This window comes from Aphelocoma coerulescens, chromosome 3, assembly GCF_041296385.1.
Source record: "Aphelocoma coerulescens isolate FSJ_1873_10779 chromosome 3, UR_Acoe_1.0, whole genome shotgun sequence".
NCBI lineage: Eukaryota > Metazoa > Chordata > Aves > Passeriformes > Corvidae > Aphelocoma > Aphelocoma coerulescens.
This window is the reverse complement of record NC_091016.1, coordinates 81573243-81596898: the sequence shown is the minus strand read 5'-3', so window position 1 is coordinate 81596898 and position 23656 is coordinate 81573243.

Below are 23656 nucleotides of genomic sequence, written 5' to 3'. Positions count from 1 at the left end.
CCCCCACCAAGGCCTCCCAACTTCCCACTTCCTAAATCAGCCCTGTCAACACATGAACTGACAATTCCTAAGTGGTTGCCTTCATACCCCAGCAGTCTTCAGAAGCAAACAGAAATGAAATTGAGCTACTAAGGAGAAGCACTGTGTACAAAATAGTGTGAATATAGTTTATAAAAAGAGGATTTTTCCTCCACTATTCTTAGAGGAGATCATCTTTCCACTGGAGAAATAACGCAGGCGTGTCTCTCAGCTTCCCTGAGTATGCTGAATGCACAGAGCTGACCTACAATTACACTGTAAAGTCTTTGGAGAACAAGAATCTTTCTTTTTATGCCTGCATAGTCATTTCCATGAGCAGAGCATGTAGGTATATTGATAATAAAAAATAATCACTAAAAAAACAATAGCACTGAACTAAAATATGGAACCATAACTCTGCTCAGGATTTTTACTTTATGGCTTCTGTATTGATATATTGCTGTACTGTATTCCAATATGCACAGACAAATATATTTAAATCATACTTAATATGGCATACCTATTCCACTTAAACATCCAGGGAAATCTCTTTTTGGGCTTTTCAGTGCTAAATTGATTTCAATGAAAAACAATTTCTTTAGTCTTTCCAAACAGAAATACTTTTGAGTGAAATAGAAACTCACTATTTCAGCCTCCGCTCATTTGAAAATCACATATCCTGCATCATATGATGGTTCCTGCTAGAATACAGCGTGTAGATGACTCCTGATAAACATGAAAATATAAGCCATACAACAAGCCATTGAGGGACAGTGATGGGTCTGGTTGTCCAAATTATATGTAGCTGACTAGAAAAAGGGAAGTTTTTCAACTTTCCCAAGCATTTTATTATGACCCTCCCACCCATATTACATGGGTGAATGAGGCTTTGAATAGATGGACAGCACCTCTGCAGACAGAGTACGTTCAATTTCCACAGGGTCAATTTGAATGTAGAGAAGGGTTAGCACAGACTTTGAGCAGAGACCTGCTCTAGAAACACTACAGCTTGGTGAGGCACCTCATTTGTAAAGTGCTACACAAAGGAAACTAAGTCAACAAAGGCTCACCCTTGTTTTCACAAGCAGAAATGAGCATGAGAGCCTGCTATTCGTGGTCTAAGAATATTGATAAAATTCACAGAAAATGTCAAGGAACCAGCTTCACAAAATTGGTATGCAGAATCCTGTGGGGAACTCCAGTTTCACACGGCTCTGAAGCAAAGGAAACCAGTGATGGGGAAAAAAGAGATTATATTTCCCTATTGGTGTTCCCAAGTTGTCTGACATTCTCCCTTATAATTCCTTTCCTTTTTTTTTTTTTTTTTTTTTGCACACTTTTAATAGATTGAAGAAATCATCTGATGAATACAGAGAATTATCACTGATTGCAGTGGAAAAAAGAACAGGAAGATATGTATATCCCATGTATTCATTATGAATTATGCTTGACAGTCAACAACAGTATTAGTCTGATACACTGTCTGGAAAATTCCCAGTGAAAACAAGTTCTGTACCTGAAAAATACAGACTGCTATCTGACATTTGTAGTTAACAGTGAGCTAAAACTAAGAGATGACAATGACTGTGGCAGCAAAACCACCAATCAACAAGAAATCAAATTTGGCACAAAAAGAACACTCTGACGTCCTGTCATGCCAAACAAAAGCTTTCCTTCCCCAGCTGAGGATGTTTGGCTCTCTAATATTCAGAAATAAAGAGATTGTATTATAGGTCATGAGCTGCTTTCATTTCATACTAGGTTATATATAATTCATATTTTCAAGCTTCTTTGCTTAACAAGACATCTAAATTTACAATTTTTTTAATGGAAGTTGAAATGCTAGTGTAATCACTGAACTTATGGCAGGCCTTCAAGAAAAGGCACTTATTGCATTAAAACCACAAGAGCTGGCAACAATGAGTCTGATTCTGACAGGAGCTTTAGCACTTTCTAACTTTAGCAGTGCTAATTAATGATTAGCAAGCTTCTGTTTCACACAATTATCCTGCACTTTCCAAACTTATTTTAAAACTTTTATGTACATACACTAGCAACCATTATATCCAGAGAAACCCAAGTATAATATCCCAAACATGGGGAATTGTAAAAAAAAAAAAAAAATTAATCTATGACCCTGACAAGGTTTGGGGTTTTTTGTTTATTGCACTTAGACTTATTTCTTTTCCTGAGAAAATAGTTTGCATAAATGTTAGTTCTCTCATAGTATGATAGTTGGATAATTTAGGGAGGGGATTTACACAGCCTTTTATCATAATAAAAACTAGTAATTGAAAAAAGAACCAAAAACCCAGCCTTTACTGAAGGCCTAAATCAATTCATACTAATCAATATTATTAAAACACCTTTTCTGTATGTGTTAGAGGAAAATTTTAAAAATTACAATCTGTGTTCTGAAGCTAAGGTAGGTGAACCAGGAGTTAAATAAGCAGAAAAGGTTTCAAAGAAATATCTGTCATATTTTCAACATTTAAAAGTATTTCCTGGCACAGCTCTGAGAAGTAATTTAGAGACTCCTTGCTACCCAGGGGAAGAGGACAGTTGTGGGGAACTTTATATAAGTTTAATATAAGTAACTAATCTTTCAAGACCTCAGAAAGATTAGCAGTGTTTCATCTACGCAGCCCGGAGTCACAAAAACTGTGCTCTCCTACAGCTGCCTGCCTGCAGCAGAAATTGTGTTAGGTGGGTTTTGGCCTCCAGCTTCACTTCATTCTGCCTATCCTGTCTTTACTAATTCAGCCATGTGTACTTTGCCATCACCACCATCATCTTCTTCATCATCGTCATCACCTCTTCTTCGGGGCATGTGTTAGTCCTTACTTGCCCCACTTGCTGGCACCTGAGCCCACTTCTGCTGCATTCTTCTCAGGTAAACCATCTTCTTTCTCCTTGTTGCTCTGGAAATTTGCAGCACCTGTGCAAGTGCACGGCAGGAGCTCCCAGTGGTGGCAAAAGCAGCAAAAGGGGTTGTGACAGTCAGCTCCATGTATGCCCAGTGTCTCTAATTCCTCAGCTTCTCCCTTAGGTCACTGGAGCCACATAAAAGTCATTCATATTGACAGTTCACAGACAAGGCCAAGACATCTGGTCCTGGAGCAACTGTGTGTTGTTAGAAATATTTAGGCATAGCCAAACAGCATGAGTTCCATTACATGGGAAATTTTCCAATGAAAATTGACTCTTTGAGCAAACTAGAAAGGCTAGTACAGCTGCTGCACTTCAGTAAATCTTTTTATTTTACTAATTTTCCTTAGTCACCCCAAATAAACCAGCTAGATCCATTAATCTAATGATCACTTTTCAGTTTATACTTCCACAGCTGTTTTATATGAATTATCATCAAAACCTGGAAAAGGATCAAACCACATACACAGGTTCTTTTTATAACAGTTCTAACACTGTGAAATATTATTAATTCATTCGGTCATACAAAGCTTGGCATAACAGATAGACAAGAGACTAAAGAAATATTAATTTTTGATAATGTATGATATTTTCTGTTGACCTTATTTGTCGCTTTTTTTTTTACAGATTGCTCTAAAATGCCACAGCACATCAGCTAACCCAGATAGGACGGCAGGCATTTTTAATGCATAAGAACATCGTGTATTCCTTTCAAAAAAAATTTACTAATTGTGGGGAAAGGAGAGAAAAAACTGGAAGAAGCAGAGCATAAAATGTTACAAATTAAATTTTATGAAAGTTATGCCTGCTGCACAGTGAGACACAGCAGTGCATTAGTTAGAATTCATACTGATCTTTACCCCAAGCATTATGTTGTCCAAGTCATTAGAAATTTAATGTTACATCCCAGCCTAACTCTTCTGCCACATGTTTGACACCAGCCAAAAGGGTCATGATCAAGAATTTAATCAACAGCTTTCTCTTGAGGTGAAAAAAAAATTTGAACAGTCTTTTGGATCCCCTCTACCAACTAAAACATCATCCACACTGGCAGGGTATGAAGCCAGGCATGAAGGTCTAGCAGATCTCTGCAGTTCTCCATTTGATCTGTGTCATTTTAGAGTGCAATACACAGCCACTTGCACAGCAATGTCTCCCTCACAACAGGTAAAGAAGAGCACTTTGGGATGAGTCCTCACAGATTGAGAAAACCTCTTTTCCCACCAGCTTCTCTCAAACTTACTATTTCAAATAAGCCTGAAGTTCCTGCAGAGGTATGTGAATTTGTCTACAAGCATTATATTTCCAAATTTCTTTTTGCAAATGCATAATTTCAATTGTTCCTGGGTCCTAAATGCAAGTAAAGCTGCCTTCTCTGTGGAAGTGCATCCCTCCTTTTCTTTCACATTAGCTTTTTATCACTGCAATTCTCATGGATGTGAATGGTGCCTATATGTTATGAGGTACAGTGACTTGGAAAGATATAGGAACGTTTTAACAGGAAAAGCTTTGATCTGAAAATATCTGTTGGTGGGCAAATGTCAGGTGTTTTCCTTTTTACCATGAATAAATGAGTGTGAGCAAACAGTGAGCTGAAGGATTCTTTGCATAAGAAATAAAAAGCAAGTACCATACAACATTCTGCTTTTCCCTCTGCTAATTTGGGAGTTGTCAAGCTTTAAAACTTAAAAACACAATAACTTTTCCTGTGTTATCTTAACCAAATTATTTTCCTTGTGCATTTGTGAATATGAAAATGATGTTCCATAACAAGGTGTCCCTAAAGTAAACTTGAAGACTAAGGTCTTCTCTGAACCCGGTTTTAATGAATCAAATGAATGTTGGAACATCACTGGAGAACATAAACAAGGGAACTACATCCAGCTGCTACAACACCTTAGTTCATACTCCAGTGAGTATGAACAGGTATCCTCCTCCTACATCCCTCATGCCAATCTACAGAACAGATTCCCTCTTACTACAAGAAGACTTTCTGTACTCACAGGATGATGAAAGAAGGGGGAAATTATATGTCTCTGTTCCTTCACTTACATGATTGATAACACTGGAGTTTACTTACTGTGCTGGGGGAATCTGTTTCTCTGATAAGACAGATTTTCAAATCGTACATTAAAAAACTGATACAGAAGTATAACACTACTTATTTCTGTACTGCCAATCATCAAAAAGCAATTCTTTGCTTAATCAGTTTGATAAAAAAAGAAGCAGAGCGAAGCAGCTTCCCTTTCAAGAGAAATGCTGCTAAACTTTCAGATTGTTTCCATTGACTTTAGATGGATGTTTATGTATGTGCCTGCATGACCAGACAGGTAAGGCTATCTTCTATCTCTGCCCAATAAATTAGAGTGAATTGAAGTTAAAAGGAGGGAGAAAGCTTTTTGCACAAACTTCTTTTTGTTTTCAATTTCTAATAGGAAATTTTGCTGATGTGAGTTCCCCTAATCCACTTATTAATGCTTAAAATATTCTATTAGGAAAAACTATTACAAAGTTATATCAAAATGGCAAACAACTTTATTTACAAGGTTATCATTTCCCTCTGTGAGGTGTGTAGTTAAGTTCATTGTGCCATTTATTTACCAAAATATTTCAGTTGCATGTTAGTTTTAGTCAAAATTTAAAATTCCCTTCGTTTGAACCAGTGTCTATTTTCATAAACAGATTCACTTACTCTTTAAGGGCTGAAATATTATTATTATTAAATTATTATTATTATTATATTATTTAAGAATTATGATTATTAAAATAGCTATTTTCAAGTATTCCTGCTGCTCTTCAAAGCAGGTAAATCCTTACATTAAGAAGGCATCAATGAACAAGCACTAGAAGTCACACTGTTCACATTAGACCAGAAGGTACACAGCCATTACATGCATAGGCAGATAAGCTGCACTCTTCTGAGCTCTTAAACTTCATAAATGCATTCCCTTGTATGATGATATAGATGATATAGACTTAATTATCACATCCTGCATTTATTCATTCTCAGTACCCAAAGAGAGGGATCAAAGAAAAGGAAATACTCTCTACTAAAAAAATCTATTGGCAACAAAATCCCACATTTAAGACAGAGAAATGGGAAAGATGCACTTAGATCACTTAATGAAATCTTTCTGTAGTATGATTAGGGACAAGTTTAGAATTATTTCCAAAACACCTACCTAGGCCATTAACAATCACAAATACCTTAAAACAAACCTACTAGTACAAAAATCCCAAGAGTCATAGTAAAAAGGGCTAAAGAAAGAGCACAATGGGCATTACAAATTTCAAAAATTACTACAACAGCAGTCAAAAAAGGGGAATGTCTTAAAAGAGAAAGAGTTCAGAGTAGGCATTAGGAAGAAATTCTTGACGTTGAGGGTAATGAGGCACTGGCACATCCCTGGAAGTGTTCTTGGCCATCTTGGATAGGGCTTTGAGCAGCCACCTTGGATGGGGCTGGTGCAAGGTGTCCCTGTCCATGGTGTCCATGGTGCCCATGGCAGGGTGGTTGGAAACAGAGGATCTTTAAGGTCCCTTCCCACCTAAGCATTCTTTGCCTTTCAGGGTTTTATAGCTAGTGGATAGAGACTTGGATGACTTACGTTTTTCAGATGGTATTTCTAGAATTTAATGAGCTGTGTCCAGGGACAATGGAGAGCTATGATATGATTCTGTGACTGAGTAGAACATCATTAAGCAGTTAGAGCACTTTTGTATCATAATATCATAATGTGTTTTCAAACTGAGGATGAATATGTTTTAGCAATATAAATGTTCCATTAATAGAAAATATTATCACTGTCTATTCTAAGCCTTGCCCTTTTTTTCAGGTATCCTCTATTCAGGAAAAAAAAATATAAGAAAAGCTAATAAATAGATACAGCTTAGTTGGCAAGATAACACATTTGATTCCATTTTCAACTGAACTGGTAGTGGACATCTCCCATGGGTTTTGGTGCATCCCACCTCCCCATCCCAGGCTGCACTACCATCTGACAAACTTTGTCATGCTGTTGCTTTTATATTAATCCTGGTTTTGCAGATAGCTATGCCAGTGATTCTTTAAGAGGCTTTATCACACACATTTGTGATACCACAAGTTGACCACAATTGAATCCCATACCTGAGTACTCTCCCTGAGAACAATATGCTTATGCCTACCTGTATGAGTATTACTTGTAGCTTGAAACAGTTCTGATTTGAGAAAAGCAAGCTGCTTTTGCTATTTAAACTATTTTGAACTCTCAGATGTATATTAGCTTCTGTACAGTGTATTCCTGCATGGATCAACCCACCTGTGCTGTGTCATTGTTCTACCTTGTGCTGGAGAAAGTATAGTGGAGGGACAAGCTAAATCAGTATGGTCAGGGAGTTCTTAATGTACAGTTCATAAAGGTTTAACACAGAACAAGTTCCCCTACAAATATGGTTTCCTTACTGAAAAACTCAGTCAATTCAGTGTTCCAATACTGAGTCTATCATACAGAAATAGGTAGAATTTAAAATACTGTGATGTATAGAAAAGCTTTTAGCAATGTTTTACTAATGAGAATATTGTTAGATGTTAGTTCTGTTCTGTTACATTGCAAGACCTCCTTTTTTTCATTTTTTGTCTCATTTTATGATTAACCCTGTAAAATGTGGTTTACCAACACCTCCCCCTTGAGCTTTGGGCATCCTACCAAGGGGCAGTCACTTTTATATAAAATCAGCAGATATGATCCATGTGTTTTAAATGAGAGAATTAAATATACTGGAAGGTACAAACACCTTGTTAGACTCTACTAGGAGCTTTTTCTGTCAAGCAGAATGAATTTAGATGCCAAGAATACTGAGGTTATAGCAGAGAACACAATTTCCTTAATCCATTTTCTGGGTTGAACTAGGTTCCACATATATGTGTATACACACACACACACACCTCTTATCTTCTTTTCCCATTCATTTTCTCCCTGATTTCCATTGAAAGAAAAGTGGCATATTGATTGCATGGGAGATGTAAAATACTCAGTATATCCACATTAGGCTGGCAGACAAAAGACTGGGCGGTTGGCCAATCATAACTGGGACTAAGGAAAATTTGGCCAGATTGTTTATTATCTGCTGTGTTAGTTTGAGACCCTGAGGGACCAGTTTATACCGTAAGTTACTGGATCATAATAAGACCAAGGAGGCAGGTCTCCCCATGAGGAAATTTTGCTTTTAGATGAGGTTGAATAGAGATTACATTGTTCAAAAAGGCATTGGAGAAGAATGATCCATAGAAGAGTCCTTCTCCTCCAACCATCCATTCCATCTCTTGGTTATTGTCTACACTTCCTTCCCTGTCCATCACAGTAGGCATTGAACACTGGAGATGACAAAGCTAGATCCAGTAACTTTTACCTTACAACATGTGCAAGGGTACAAAATTATTTTAGGTGATTGAAGAATTTAACCTTCAGACCAGATAAGGACCACTGTGTTTTAATGATGTCATCTGGATGGCTTCCCACAACCTGATGAGACAATGTTAAATTAGACATTTCTGCCTACATTATGTACTGACTCATTAAAGCACCATAACAGTAAATGAGATCAGTGCTCTTCTCCAAGTATTTACAGGCAGCTCTGCAGTTTCAATTTTTTGTCTTTTAACACTTTCCATAGTTGATATGCAGTGCTTTCCTCCGGATAGCTCTGATTTGCTGCCCTTTGCGAAGAATGTCAGTCTTTTGAGTTTCCTCCACACCTTTAAACTATGGATGTGTATGAAAGGATAGAGCTTGTTAGAGAGCACTTTGAACTGCAGAAAAGTATCAGTCAAAACAGCAGCTTGATAACGCAGCTGAGGCAGTGAGTTATCTCAGAATGAACAGTACCTCACCCAGTTAACCTGATATCAGAGTGGAAGTCCATCTGAACAAAAACAACAACAACAACAATAACAAAGAGAGACAGCAAAGAGGGAAGCTTTTACTCTAGAGATTCTCTTTTTCTGCAGCTTTTCCAAGCACAAACCAGTGTAGATGATCAGTGCAGCAACCTATTGCAGAGATCACCCATGGTTTGATAAGGTCAAAGCAAAGCCATTTTCCATCCTTTCAAAATATGAAGGTCTGGAAAGAAACTTGTTAGCCAGAATGACACAGTCTAATTATAAAGAATGTAGCATCTTTGGCCAGAAACTATTGAAAATCCTGGTTTTCTATTTTGCAGCAGTACTAAAAACACCAGCAACTTTTGCTGAAATTTTGCAAAAGTTTGGTATAGCAATTTTTCCTATGAAAGTAATGCCTCAATGAATAAAGGCCTGTTATGTCTGAAAACCTAGTACTGAGTGTTGTCCCCTTCCATGCATCCAAAAAAGCAAAATTTGAGGAAAAGTCCCTATTAAACAAAATAATATTTGTCTGTTAATACTGTCGACCTGAAGGCATTAAAGTCAGCAGCATGACATAATTGAGAATAAATGATGCATCCCTATTGGTCACAGTGAGACAACTGAAAGCCTGACCCTCTTCAGCTGATTCAAAGTAGCACACACCATCCACTACACTTACAGACCCTGGTATCCAATTAAACCTCAAACAACAAAGCCTTTCTAGAAAATATTTTAGACTGAAATGTACCTTGTGCAATATCAGGCTGCAAAAAGTTTTGTGCTTTCTGAATTAGCAGCAACAAACTACCAATATTACCCTCCATGTCTAAACTGCAATTCAGCTGAATTTATCTGGGGTTTCAGGCACTGGTCTTGCTACACAGACTGTGCCATGATTGTAGTAGGGTTCCTCTGAACCTGTTGCAATTTGCGGAGAATAAATGTCCTTTAAGACATGCAACGCACTAATTCTGCAAGGATTTCTCATACAGCAACATAAGGGTAGGGGAGAGGACGAAGTGGGAGAGAAAGAGAGTAAAAGCCCCTATTCCTATTCCCATACTTCTGAATGGGAGTGGATGTGAGATTTTTACCACCAAGTCATAGACATACAACTGTCCAGAAAGGAGGCCGAGACATAAATCAGCTACATTAAGTTAGGCTGAGTAAATGGAAGACTGAGAGAGCTGTTTGCTTACAATTCTTAAAGTCAGTGAGTGAGAAGGAGCTCTCTAAATGGTCTGAGTGTATCCTAATAGCAATTGTTTCCTAGTACTCAGTTTAAATAATCCTTGATCCAAACAGTTAATTCCATCTTGTCCTTGCTCAGCAGACAGAGAACAATTGCTCGCCTTTTATAACAGTCCTCAAACACAAGAATATCATTTCATTGACTCAGCCTCCTGTTTCCTAGACTGAACAAATACTCTTATGTCAAGCTTTCCTCATAGATCATATCTTTCAAATCCCTGTGCTGTCTTTGGGCTCTCTCCTGGACTCTGATGCATTTTGCTCACATCTTATTTTAAGACCATTAACCAAATAGTGGAAAAAATATTCTTTTGAAGCCTTACCATCCCTTACCAAGTTATTCATGGTCTCTTATAAAATATTCCTAGTAATATATATTAAAATTATCTTGGTTTACCTTTTCAATAGGAACTTAAAGTTTTCTGTAAGAAGTCCAAGGTAATGTCCATTCTCATATCCTCATTTTATTTTTAGGATGATTTTCTGTAGGATCTGACTAGTATCTTACAAAGAGTAGTTTTTCCCTCTCACTTGGCAACTTAGATTACCAGCTTCTCACCTTAGAGTAGTCTGCAGATTCCTGATTCCCAAAACCACAAGGGCCTGGCAATCTTCTGAGAGTACTTAGTAAACCTTAGTTATCTTTTCCACCACTTGTGGGATGAGAACCTGAACTCATTAGGAGCAGTGTCCTCCTCTTAATGAAGCAAGACCCAGGAGTACTGCTGGACATTTGGATGCAATTACCAGTACTAATACACAGCCATGCCAGCTCTCTGGCATGGTCACAGGGAGAATTTCTTCCCATATTACCTTGTCATTTTCCCATGCACTTCTAGGGCATGGTTTGGGACAGGTCAGGCACTCATTCTTACTTAATTGGAGCTGCACTACTCTGGCATCAGGAAATTTAGATGCATAAGAGAAGACCTCAGTGTCTAGGAAAGGTATAGGTTACACTGGATATACTCCAATAGATACAATCAATATTAGTCTGTATTTATGCTGAAGACATTTTAGTACCAAAAAACAATTTGGAGACAAAATATTAGTAAGCTCATTCAAGTGAAAAGTACAGTTAGGATGTGATGAAAGACACAAAAATATAAGCACATCAGCTCACCTTATTACCACTCCGACACATTGCCTTAACTTTGGGATTATCTCCAGGTTTCTTTCAGTTGTATGAAGAAATTGTACAGACTGACTAATCATCACAGCTTGAGAGACAAGGGCTTTATTCAATAAGCAATGAAGAAGGTTTGAGACAAAGGCAACACTCTGAGTCCATGGCACTGACTTGTACATAGTCTATGAGAGACCCTTTGCCCAAATATTGGCTTAGCCAATCCTTCCCCCTTTGTACGTTTGATTTAGCCTTGATCAAGTGTAGCTTTCTACTCATCTTTTGTCAAGGGGTAATTGAAATCTGAACCAGCCCTTGAATCAAGTGGTAATCCTCCCAGTTTGATGTAAGACATAACATGTAAAGTGCCATCCTTTCCACTATCCAAGTCATTAGCAAAAAAAGAGGAGCAAAGTTGGCCAAGGACAAATCCAGCTGAGCACTCACCTGACAATAATTTCTCATCAGCTGCATTTCCTTTGGGTTTGCAGTAGTGGGGGCAAAAAGGAGTAATGGAAATGGGCTCTTTGACAGAAAAATTGTGATATGTTTCACAAAGCAAAAGGACTATGGGAACTGTTGCACAAGCAGTGACTTAGTCTAAAGTAAGACTACAGCAGATCATATTATCACAGTAAGAAAATATGAGAAAATAAGATGGTAGAGGGTTGTGTTTTCTAGTGTTCTGAGGTAATTTTGAACAACTGTATCTTCTTATGCATGTGTAAAGTCATATACCCCTGCAGAACTACCATAAAATCCCACTATCCTATTCAAGATTTTGTCAGAGACTTAATTTTCTATTTATTTTTTTAAAATACTGACTTACACAGAAATCCAGTGTCTAGCTTCTTATCTACTACTTTGACTTCAATCAGAAGCTGGTGTTTTACATTATGTCTCCACCTCTTCTCTCACTTTAATAAGAAATGTTAAGAAAAAGTATATATTTCTATTAATGAATATTTAATGCAGGAGATTAAATCCTTCAGTCCGTGTATAGAACAAACTTCAATTAATAGCAGTGCAAGTTCACCCTGTACAAAGATTGATAATTTTTGCCCATTTGAACTGTTTAGATTTCCATCTTTACCCAGGAAAGTCAGAGAATATGCACCTACTGTACTTTAGCACAGATTTGTAAAGACGGTCAAGGACACAGTGATATAGATTTGGCAGCAAGTCGTTTACATTTACAGAGTCCTTTTTTTCAGATTGAATGTGATGGGAACAGCCTGCAATGTATTCTGATGGTTCTGTGCTGAAATTTTGAAAATTTTATAAAATAGCTAGCTTTAAACACTTGGCTTTTGTACTCCATCACTATGTAAAAAAATTGTACCTATAGCAATTTTAATGGAATGGGTGACGAGTTATAGATACATATTTATATGCATATAAATTGTATGCATATATAAAGTGAAAAAATAATGAATGCTCAATAAGAAATAATAATAAGACTAACAGTTGTAGTTACAGTGGCAACAATTACAGTAATAATAATGCAAAGCAAGGTGTTACCATTCAAGCATTAAAATTATCAAGAGTTAAATGCTGAAACATATAAGAGGAAAAAAACCTGGCCTAATTCTCTTGTGATAGATACTTATGAAATAAAAGTCAACCTAGAGCAGCAGAGAATATAGCCAAATTTTATTCACAAACATACAATTTCACACCCTGATAATTCTTATGCGTAGGCTGATTATTATTCTCAAATCTAATCTTACTTAACAATATACCTAATCTTTAAAGCCATAATCAGAGTTGGCATAGGAATTTTTCAATGAAGATATTATTATTGATAAATAAGTACAGCAAGTGTTTTTGTTCTGAACTGCTTTTCCCTCATACAGGCATTGTGATTTTCAGTTTGCACATAATATTTTATGAAGAGTACTAAAAATTCTGTTGTGCCAGGACTGACTGTATTCAAAGTTGGGGATTGTTTTTTCTGGTTATCAAGATGAGTATTTCCATAAGAAAACCAAAACAAGAAACCTTTTATCCAGTGTGACCCCCACTCAAAAAATCAAATATATTTGGGCACCAGAGTCCTGTGCCCTTTTGTGTCCTTATTGGGATTTTAAAAGTACTGATTATTAATAATCAGTAGTGACTATCCACTATGGCTCCTCTGTTATTTTTTTTTTGTTATCTTGTCAGCTAGATCTCCTAAGGTTTTCTGCAATTGCCTCTTAAAATTAAGCCTTTCTTCAAAGTGGTATGAAAAAAACAGTGCTAAAACAGTGCCTTTCAAAGTTATAACTTAGAAAATCAGCTGGTGTGAAGAAGTACCTCTAAAATGTAAGATAAAAGTAGCATTTTGTCACATGTTATCTTTTTTCTCTAATTAGAAACATGCTAAGGATATTCTTAAGGAAAGTTCTGGAGAGCTCAGTCAGTCATTTTCTTTTGGTGATCCCAGCCATGTCTCCTCAGTTAATTCACAGAATATGCTGAGATGGAAGGGACCCCTAAGATCATTGAGTCCAGCTCCTGTTCCTGCAAAAAAAAATACTCTGAGGAAAACTAGGACTGCTTAAGCAACTGGCATATTATTTTGGTCAGGAGAATAGAGAAACCAGCAACAACACAGTGACTATGTGACCTAACCAAAGAGAAGTAACTTATTATAAGGAGCTGCTTTCTAAATATATGTTAACAAAGCAAGAAGTACTGCTTTTAACTTGCAAATATAGCAGCTATTGTAATGAATGACTCTTCATTCAACAAACGTTTGTTTCTAATAGCATTCAAAGCATCTCACATTTCTAAGGAATGCATTTGTTTACAACCTACATTGTTCTGAAAATTACATTCCTCCCTCTACAGTAACAGACCTTCAATTTTTTCATAAGTATAAAGGCCAGAATTTTCAAAGTAGCTGCTTCCAATTATCCCTTAAATTTTAAGGCTAGATGGCCTACTAAGCTGTTTTGGAAAACGTAGCCAAAAAAAGATGTCACAGTAGTTTACAGATTGCTCACCTCTTCTTCACTAAGCCCTCCTACTTTCCTAATTGACTCCACTCAATTACCTTTTGTGCTCTGCAAAATGTTACAATCCATCACATTTATGGTGTGGGACTCTTAAGCAGATGACTCAGCGCTGATGTTCTTCAGCCTGCATATATCACAAACACAAACTGCAATGAGCAGAAACCAATATTTGCATAATAGTGCTGGAAAATGACTCAGAGGTGACTCTTAGGTAATTTGTGTGCTCCACTCTTAGCAATATTTACCACCAGTTCCAAAGCAGAGGTCAAATAATAGGAAAAGATGAGATTGCCTGTATTACTTCAATTTGTGCTCTATGTTGTGTCCTGTTTACGAGCAATGTTTTGAAAGATGTGTCAGAGCTCCAAAGATCTCCCTTTTCCCTGTTTTATCCTGATTTTTTTTTCCTTCTATTTTTGCAAAATGTTAAACTTCAGGAAGGCAACCACCTGAGTGAAATTTGGAAACTTAATTATTTGCTGTTCCTTTAATGTGGAGAAAAAAGCTTACTGAAGTGGTTTTCTGGACCAGTAAATCCTTCCCTGCAGTGAAGCATTACCTTTTCCCTGCTCAGCCATTGCTATTTTAACTAACTCTACTTCTTACTTTGCTAATTATGTTCTAATATTTGATCACTGGTTTGGTTTTTTGCTTACTTTTCCTGTTTACATTGCCTACACTGGCTAAGTAAAATAAGATTCTTGAGTTTCTAGCCATGTTAAAGGAAAGAACAAAGTGAGATTTTCCACCCATGAAAATGTTTCCCCTTTTTCAGATGAAAGCCCTTCTTTGTGCAGTAAATCTTGCACATGCTGCCATTGCTTCCAGTGAGTTTGCTAAAGTGGGCAAATGCTGCCACACTAAATAGAGATCGTCAGATTCTTCCTATGTGGACATTCACTCCACACAGAAAGTAATTTAGCTTTTTTTGGACTAAAATAACTACTTTCTACAACCAGACCACATCCAGGAAAAAGCTGCAGAGCCATCTGGCTGGCCATGACAAATAGCAGTCATTTCTCACTGCAGTTTCTATTAACCAAGAGTTGTGAAAAGATAAGAACTGAAATCGAGTATCATATTTATAAGCCAAGTCTGTGATTAAATACCACAATTCTACATTGTCATTTTATTTTTGCCAGCTGTGGGTTGGTGGGTAGACGCAGTTTGAGATCAAATTCATTTCAGGGCCACAGGTTAAATTATTACCATTTCAACTGTATTATCGTCTTTATAACATGGAGTAATCATTAAAATTTAGAAAGCTATATCTTTTTACATACTTGGTTTTTGGCAGCAGCACCAGTGAGCTTCCAGCAATATTATTATAGAGTATGTCTTGTACTGCTTAGAATGTGACCCGGTGTTATTGAAGCATTTGTTCAATTGGGTGGAAAGAAGGTTGGCAGAGAAGGACCTGGTGGCCCTGGTGGACAAATATGATGAAGAGACTGTCAACAAAGATAATTAAGCATCTCTCCTGTGAGGAAAGGCAGAGGGAGTTGGTAATGTTCAGAGTGGAGAAGGCTCAACAGTTCTGCCCAGAGAAAAGAAAGCTCTGAGGAGACATAGCAGCCTTCCAGTAGCTAAAAGAGGCTTAAAAGACAAAGAACTTTTTACCAAGATCTTTACTGGCAGCAAGAGGCAAAGGTTTTAAACTGAAAGATTTAGACTGGATATTAGGAACTAATGTTTTATGTTGAGGGTAGTAATACACTGGCATAGTTGTCCAGAGAAGCTGTGGATGCCCCATCCCTGGGATTGTTCAACAGCAGGTTCAATGGTGCTTTGAGCAACCTGATATAGCAGAAGGTGGCCCAGCCCATGGCAGAGGGGTTGGACTAGAAGATCTTTAAAGTTGTCTTTAATTCAAACCATTATTTGATTCTATGATGGCTTGTGTTCTGAAGCAGTCTTTATAATTTAAAAAAAAAATCATTACGAATCAGTTTCAGATAATCACCTTTGTTCTAGGTCTTTTAGAACTGGAGATTATGAGAGAGAATGAATGATAGACTATGTATCTCCTGTGTATATGTACTCATTTTATACACACATAAGCATTCACTCTTTTATATATACAATAGTGTGTATCTATTCGTATTTGTTTCTCAAGGAGTTCACTTTTCTACCAGAGGGTTAAGATTTTAATTTTTCAGTACTGGTTTTTCCATCGTTCATCAAAATTCATTAATATTGCATATTTCCTAATGTCCATGACATAGGAAAATCATTATAGAGTTAGTGCTCTTACTACAGAACTGATTGTCTCAACCACATTCCCAGAAGTGTGCCCTGTTTCAGTGAAAAAGAATTCTCCATTCCTCACAGCTGTTTTGATTAACTCTTTCAAAGAATGAAAGATTCTGTGTGCCTTACTGATACACAGACTTCATTGTTTTGTCTCTTTTGGGGGATATGCCACCCTCTTCTTAGACACTGCATTGCCATAGAAATCACTGTCAGGAATGAGAAGCCAATAAAATTTAATTAAACGTTCAGATTTTTTCCTAGACTCAGTCACTCAACATTCCCTCAATAGACTTTTCAAAGTGTATGCAATAATGACATCTCTAAATTAGAGTTTGCATTGAGAATGGTTTATTAAATCTACTACATCTATTGGAAGATTATTATGATTACCTTTTATTATGTAAAAGCACCTCAGAGCCCTAAGCGAGTACACGTCATTGCACTAGATGCTGTACCAGCAGAGAGCTAAAAGATGGTTCTTGCCCTAAAAAGATTTTCATTCTATTGTGGAGGAACAATAACATTAATTCGTGTTTCAGTCACTTTGAAATATTGCCCCATGTCTCTCAATGAAGTCTCTAACCACTAAAGAATTCAAGATGTTCATTAAATGCTCACTTCATCTATTTACTGTCTATGATGGATAACAAGTCACTAGAGCCACATGTGAATACTTGCACTCTTCAGTTGTGAGGATTTCCGTTTCTCTTTAAAGAAATAGAAAAAATGGGAAATAAACCTATTTATGAACAACTGCATTTGTTTAGACTAGAATAGTAATTGATATGCTAAACAACTGTTGTGTCCCTAACAGCTGTGCAAATAAAAATACGTCAAACATTTCTGAACTGGAAATTAATAGGCATAGCAAAAAAGTGATCACATATGAAAATCATAGTAACTACAACATATTGTGTGGCTGTATCCTTGTCAACCTCTGAGAACCTAAGGGTAGAAGATACATATTTTTTACCCTGGACTTTTCCTATTCCAAACCTCTTTCTCAAATAAATACCTTATACAGTGTAATAATACCCATAGCCCAGGGAAACTGTTGGAATTGCAGTGGCACTCAGTTGACACTCTTCACAGTGTCACTGAATTACCTTCTTTAGTTCAGCATGTGTAACTTATAAATGGGAAATTACTTTTGTTAGTGTCAAGGACTCCTTAAAATATCAGACTCAGCTATACTCTGTACAAATAATAGATCTTTTTTAAAGTTGTGGATTGTTGAGATCACAATAAAATATCAGGATAACACCATATTAGACCTATATGTGCAGCTATCTCATGAAGAGCCTAATGCCACTGATATGAGTAGAGGAGAGATGCTTCCCAAGTTTGAATTTTGCAAGTTTGACTGATATGGCAAGGCTTTCATGTCACTGTTTGATGTGGCAAATCCAAACGATCTACAAAAGAAATGTAAAAAGAGTTTCAAAAGGCATGAAATTCAAAACTAATCAGGTATTCTTCATTTTTACTGTCAGCAATAGGAGGCCAACTCTTGGGCTGGAACTTACCACCTGACTTCAGAATTGATGGGTTTTGTCAGTAAACACCAGTGTCTGCTCTGACAGAAGCAGCAATCCCTTTCCATAGCACTCTGAGCTTTTCAGAGGTTCAGGAGCCTCTCTTGCTGTCACACTGAATGGAGGGAAGGCTTTAGTTCTCAGCTGAGTGACCAAGCTGAAGTTAAACATAGGTTAGGTTGCAGTCTGGATAAAGACTAAAGTCTGCAGTGTTAGAGATCAGATGAATAAGCACAAGCACTCAATGCCATGTCAGAAGCGCTGTGGTATCATCTTCTTTCTGCCATACCAAAGACACACAGTCCTGTGACCTGTCTGTGAATCCCATGAGAGTGACTTAATCTACGTCAACAATCTAAGAAATTAAATACTTTATGCTAGATCTTGCAATGTCTTAAAGATCAACAAAGAGCTGCTTCTAGGATTAGGATTAGGAATTCAGGGGCTGGAGAGCCTTGTTTGTTACTTGCGCATGCAACATCCCTGAGATAGGAAAGCGTTAAATTCCAGAAAAGAAGACTAGTCATTATTTTTCTCTAATGCCAGACAGGATAACTAGGTCCTTCATTTAAACTGCAAGCTGTCATAAACATAAGTTTTATAGACAGAAAGGCTCTATTTTGGGTTCTTGCAAGTCCTTTTTAACAGAAGACTGGTCCAGATACTACAGAGAGAAATGACTTACAGTATGTCCTGTTAAGGGTTTTTGTTATAGTTGGTGTTCTGATTACTGTTTAGAAGACTTTTAATTCTTTCTTTAGAAGACCATTTCTATTTGAGCACCTTTAACTGTGTTAAAGAAGGGGATTTGTAAGTATGATTATACAAAACTAATGAGAACAAGAGAGTTATCTTCTATACATGGAAAATAATTGGAACTAGCAGTAATGCTCACAGTCCAGCAGCAGGCACCCAATGGCTCTTTGCTGACCAGCAGTCATGAGCCAGATGGCAAGGATCAGGTCAAGTTACTGCCTATAGCAGAATGATACTTGATCTTGCTAAATTGCCATTCTTCTAGCCTCTATGATTTCTCTCAGAATCTTTCCTTCAGGCCAGTATTTTTCTCCCAAGCAACTGCTATTATTGACTCAAGTGATTTCACTTCTGACTTGGTTTTTGCTTTTGTTACTTTGCAGAACAGACATGCTCTCACAAAGTTCATTTTTTGTTTTCAATAAAATTGAGACAAGGTCACACAGCTGCATTTCTCAAAATTGAGACCTGGATCACACACAGCTGAGTTTTTGCAGAATTATTATTAGTTATTATGAGTAACTATTACTGTTAAGGTATATTATTAGGCTGAAGTTTGTGCTGTAGTTAAACACAGGGTTATATAAAGTAGATTCTGCAGTTAATATTACATAGAGAAACATGAACTAGGCAAATGAGGAAAGCTAACAACTTTTCTGGGGGTTTTCTTCAGACTAGATTGCTGTTAACTGAGGGAAGAGGGCATAGGGAGGTGCAGCACAGACTTGGAGAGCTCCTTGCAGAACTCCTTCAGGTTCCCTGAATCTGCATGAAGACAAGCTTCAGAAGGAGGAAATTACCTTTTGCACTCACTTATTGGGTTACTATTAAGGGTAAAATTCCATTTTCACTTACAGTGAGGAGATTATATAGCTTATAATTCCAATAAGGTCTGTTCTCAAGGCCTGCTGAACTTTGGCAAAGGCTGCTTCAAGAAGAAAAAAATGGTCCATGGATTAGTTTCAAGGGATTGAAGTGTTTGGTTTGCAGACAAAGCTTCATAATAGGCAGGAGACCTTAACTTTTTGATGTACTCGGACACTTCACTGACCTCAAACAAGAATGAGATGAGAAGGAGTTGGAATGAAGGTTGTGGTTGCTGAGCATAGAGTGTCAGGGGACAGCAAGAGCAGGGCTGTTGCCCAAGGGCCAAAGAGCCAGGAGTGAACCCATGGTAGTGACAGCACCAACAGGGCCCTGCCCCATCATATTCAAGCAGGGCAGGGGTGATGACAGTAACAGGCTCTGCTGGCAGCCTAGCAGTCTTCAGGCAGGGCAAAAGTCTGGTCCACTCAGGAATACAGCCAGCAAGTGAGGACAGCAGAAGCCAGAACCTACCTCTCAGCTCAGGAGAGGGACCAGAATACAGGCTGAAATGGGAATCCTGGCCCATGGATGGAAGGTGAAGGTCCCTGTTGAGACTTATCAGGGCATGTAGTGCAGTCAGGGTGGTGACAGCAAAATTGTGTTGTTGTTTATTGCATTGTGCTGTTTCACACCAAAGATACTGCTATGGCAAAAAATAACTCAAAGCTAGAAGAATTAAACTTGTAACTGTAATTTGTATGATTTTTCCACTTTAATCTGAATGTTAGACTAAGATGTCTGAACCCTGTCCTTCACCAACAGCTATGTTGCGAACTTCAGAAAAATAAGATATTCCTCTCTTGTATAACTTACACTTTGTAGAAAGTTGAGTATGAAAAAAGTAAATGTTCCATGTTTTTTCCTGTCCAGAGATTGTTCCCTGGGTTTTTCTTAAGACTGTGGAAGTTGTGGAGGACAATAACCAAAGGGCTTTCCTCTGCCAAACATACCTGGGTGTTTCTTCTGAAGTAGAATGAATCCTGGAGGCAGAAGAGTTTTTTTGAGTCCCTTCACTAATGTTGATCTGTGTATTAGTGCTCCTGCACTAGAAATAAGTGCTGTAGCTACCAGAATGCTGAATACTGTTATACAATGCTGGTTTTATAAATGAATAATTTTTAATGTTTTGACACCTGAACTAGGAATCTTTCATTAAGCCTAAATTAAGATTACAGATAAGGTCTTGAGAAATTCTGAACCCCACAAATCAGTTAATCAGTCATTGATGAATGATGATTCTGGAAGGGAGAATGCTTTTAGTGTTTTTTATCTAATCTAATAAAAACATTGACTAAGCATTACCCTTAAAAACAGGGTAAGGACTGGGTCAGAACTAGAGAAAGAAATTGATTTATTATAGATTCATTTTAAAACTCCCTTATATCAGATTTTAGGACCATTATTTCCCAAAAATTACAGTTGACATGTGAGTTTGGGAGCCTTTGGGTTCTGGTTAAGCAGAACAGTCTGTTAAAAACTACAATTACTGCTGACTAAAGCCCCTCAATCAAGGCAGAGGGTAGTTTACTCTGTGATCTCTGATTTACTGTTAAACTGCGATTCAAGTCTTATGCTCACGGTCGTGGACAGCAGGAACCTGCTGATTCTGCAGGACTTGCTTAGAGACAGTAAAGAATGATTCAGGAAGAAGATAGTGATTTCTAAGTTTCTTTTCCACCCTAATCTTGGCAGTGATGCAAATTGATAAAAGATGTCAGAGAAGGAAAGTAGCTCCTATTTCATTTTCTTCCATGTATAGAAACTTCTGTAAACTTATGGTAAAAAATGAGTCACTGCGAGTGATTTTTCCCAAGACAGCTCTCTTTGCTAAATTTAGAGTTGGGGTTAGGATTAGAAAGGAGAGGGAATGAAGCACCTACTCTATTACTGGACCTTTTAAGGCCCAGGAACATAAAATATGACCTAGTGTTACAACAAAAAAATAATTCCTATTTCATTCACTTCCCAAGAGTTGAATATCTCCATTCTTAAGCACAGCGTAAAGGAAAGTTTAAAATTGCAGATGGAATATTGGGAGTAGGAAAATAGCCACTGCTGAACAGCTAATGCTAGGGTTATTGAGAAGCACTGCTCTGAAGCAGCCTGAGATCCTGCATCTCCAAGTCAGAGGGAAAGATCACTTCATATTTTTATGAAGTCTCTAGTTTTCGCTTGGTTTAGGTTGGGGTCTGAAGCTACACTTACAATTACCAAAGTCTGTGTGACAACTTTCTTTCCCTGTTCTTTCCCCTGTGACTGTGGCTTGCTCTAAAAGAGAAGGAAAAACAGCAGAACCCTGTGGAGTAGGCTAAGCTTAGCAGCGGCCATTTCATGAATAAGCATCACCTTACAATAGTGTCTGAAAAATTCCTTTGTCTTTGTTTGTGCCTAGACTAAAACCCAAGGCAGTTTAAATTATATATATATATATAAAAAATATCTTGGAGGTTATGCAGAATGTTTTTAAGTTCAGGAAAACTGGAGACTGCAGGTTTGTGGCAGAACTCCTGGAAGCCGTTCCAGAGTACAGCCAATATTTTCTTCTAGTCCAACAAGGGTAACCAAGGACAACAGTTTCTCTAATATCCTAATGTTATTCTCAGATGCAGACTATTATAAGTGCACAGTTTATGAGGATTCTGTCACCTAGAATGAGGCTCCATGCCAGATGTAAAGAATTGCTCAATTTTTGTAGCTCATGTCTTGGGGATATTTTTAAACTCTAGCAATGGTAGGTAGAAAAGAGATTGAGTGGACCATCTCTGGCCTATGACAAACATCAGCCCCAGAAAATTCCCCTCTAGTCCTATAAATATAAATATTTTCAAATTGTTCTTACAATTTTTTCCTGTTGCGACTCAGTCTTTTCTGTTGATCCTGGGAAGTTCAGCCATCTTTTTTGAGAAACTATTTCTATTTTCTTTTGATGGAGTAGAGGTGAACCCTACTGTTCTCTTTTTCTTGAGTTCTGTTTCAGTTTCTGAGAAATAAGCATGGAAAGAGGATTTTACTGAGGCATCCTCCAATACCTGAATTGTAAATCAACAGTTTCTGTTTTGCTTTTCCTTGTATATGTGTCTGCTGCCATGAAGCACAAACCCAGGAAGTTGACTCTGCTGATGTTTACAGAACACTGCATGGCAGAAAGTTTCAGGGAGCCAACTCAGAAGAAAGCTTCTTTTCGTTGGAAATTTTTTGCTGTTTGACTCCGTTCTTGTAAACATGTAAAATTTATTAGCATATGAGTAGAACTGTTGTTCATGCTAACTTTCCTGGGAACAGGGCCTGAAGCCATGAATATAAATTCATGTTTCTTTATCCTTCAGTACTCATTATTTTGTTTTACTGTGGCTAAAAAAGAGAATTTCATCTTTTTTCTTTTTTTTCCCCTGCTCATCTCTCTGTTCTATTTGAGAACCCAGGGATGAGGTCATAACTATGGCTAAGATCATGGACTGGGAAAACCAAAGAGTTAGGTTTATTTCAGATCCTGTGAAGCTCATGAGCATGTGGACTAAGATTTATTCCTTAGTGAGTTGGAAATTCTTAATACAAACAGCAAATCTTGAAGAGACAGTTTCAGTATTTGAACCTGCAAATGATAGCAGTCTAGAATTAAGGCTTCAGAAATAAAAAAAAATGGGCCTTTTAAATTTTCTTTTTCTGGATGTTGATTAGGGCTTAGATTTTGGGCTAGATTTGTGGAAAGGTGCAATAAAAACACCAGGTCTAAATATTCAAAAAGGCTCTGCGTGAGGAAGAAGGCAGTTTCTGGAAACAGTTTGCATTTTAATATAGTACATAGAGGAGATTCTAGTTAAATTCATAATAAGGATCTTTGAGTACAGGAACTTAACAACCCTCTTACTGATGCCTTCTGTTGTCAGGTCTGCCATTAGAAGGAGGAAGGCTGTTTTTTCCAGAAAAAAAACACTTATTTTCTGTTTTCCAGGGAACCGATTCTCTGGGCTGATATGAATAGTGAGAGTGAGTAAAAGTTTCATCAGAGAAAGCAAAAGCTGCAGAACTACACAGTCTGCTGGGTTCAAAA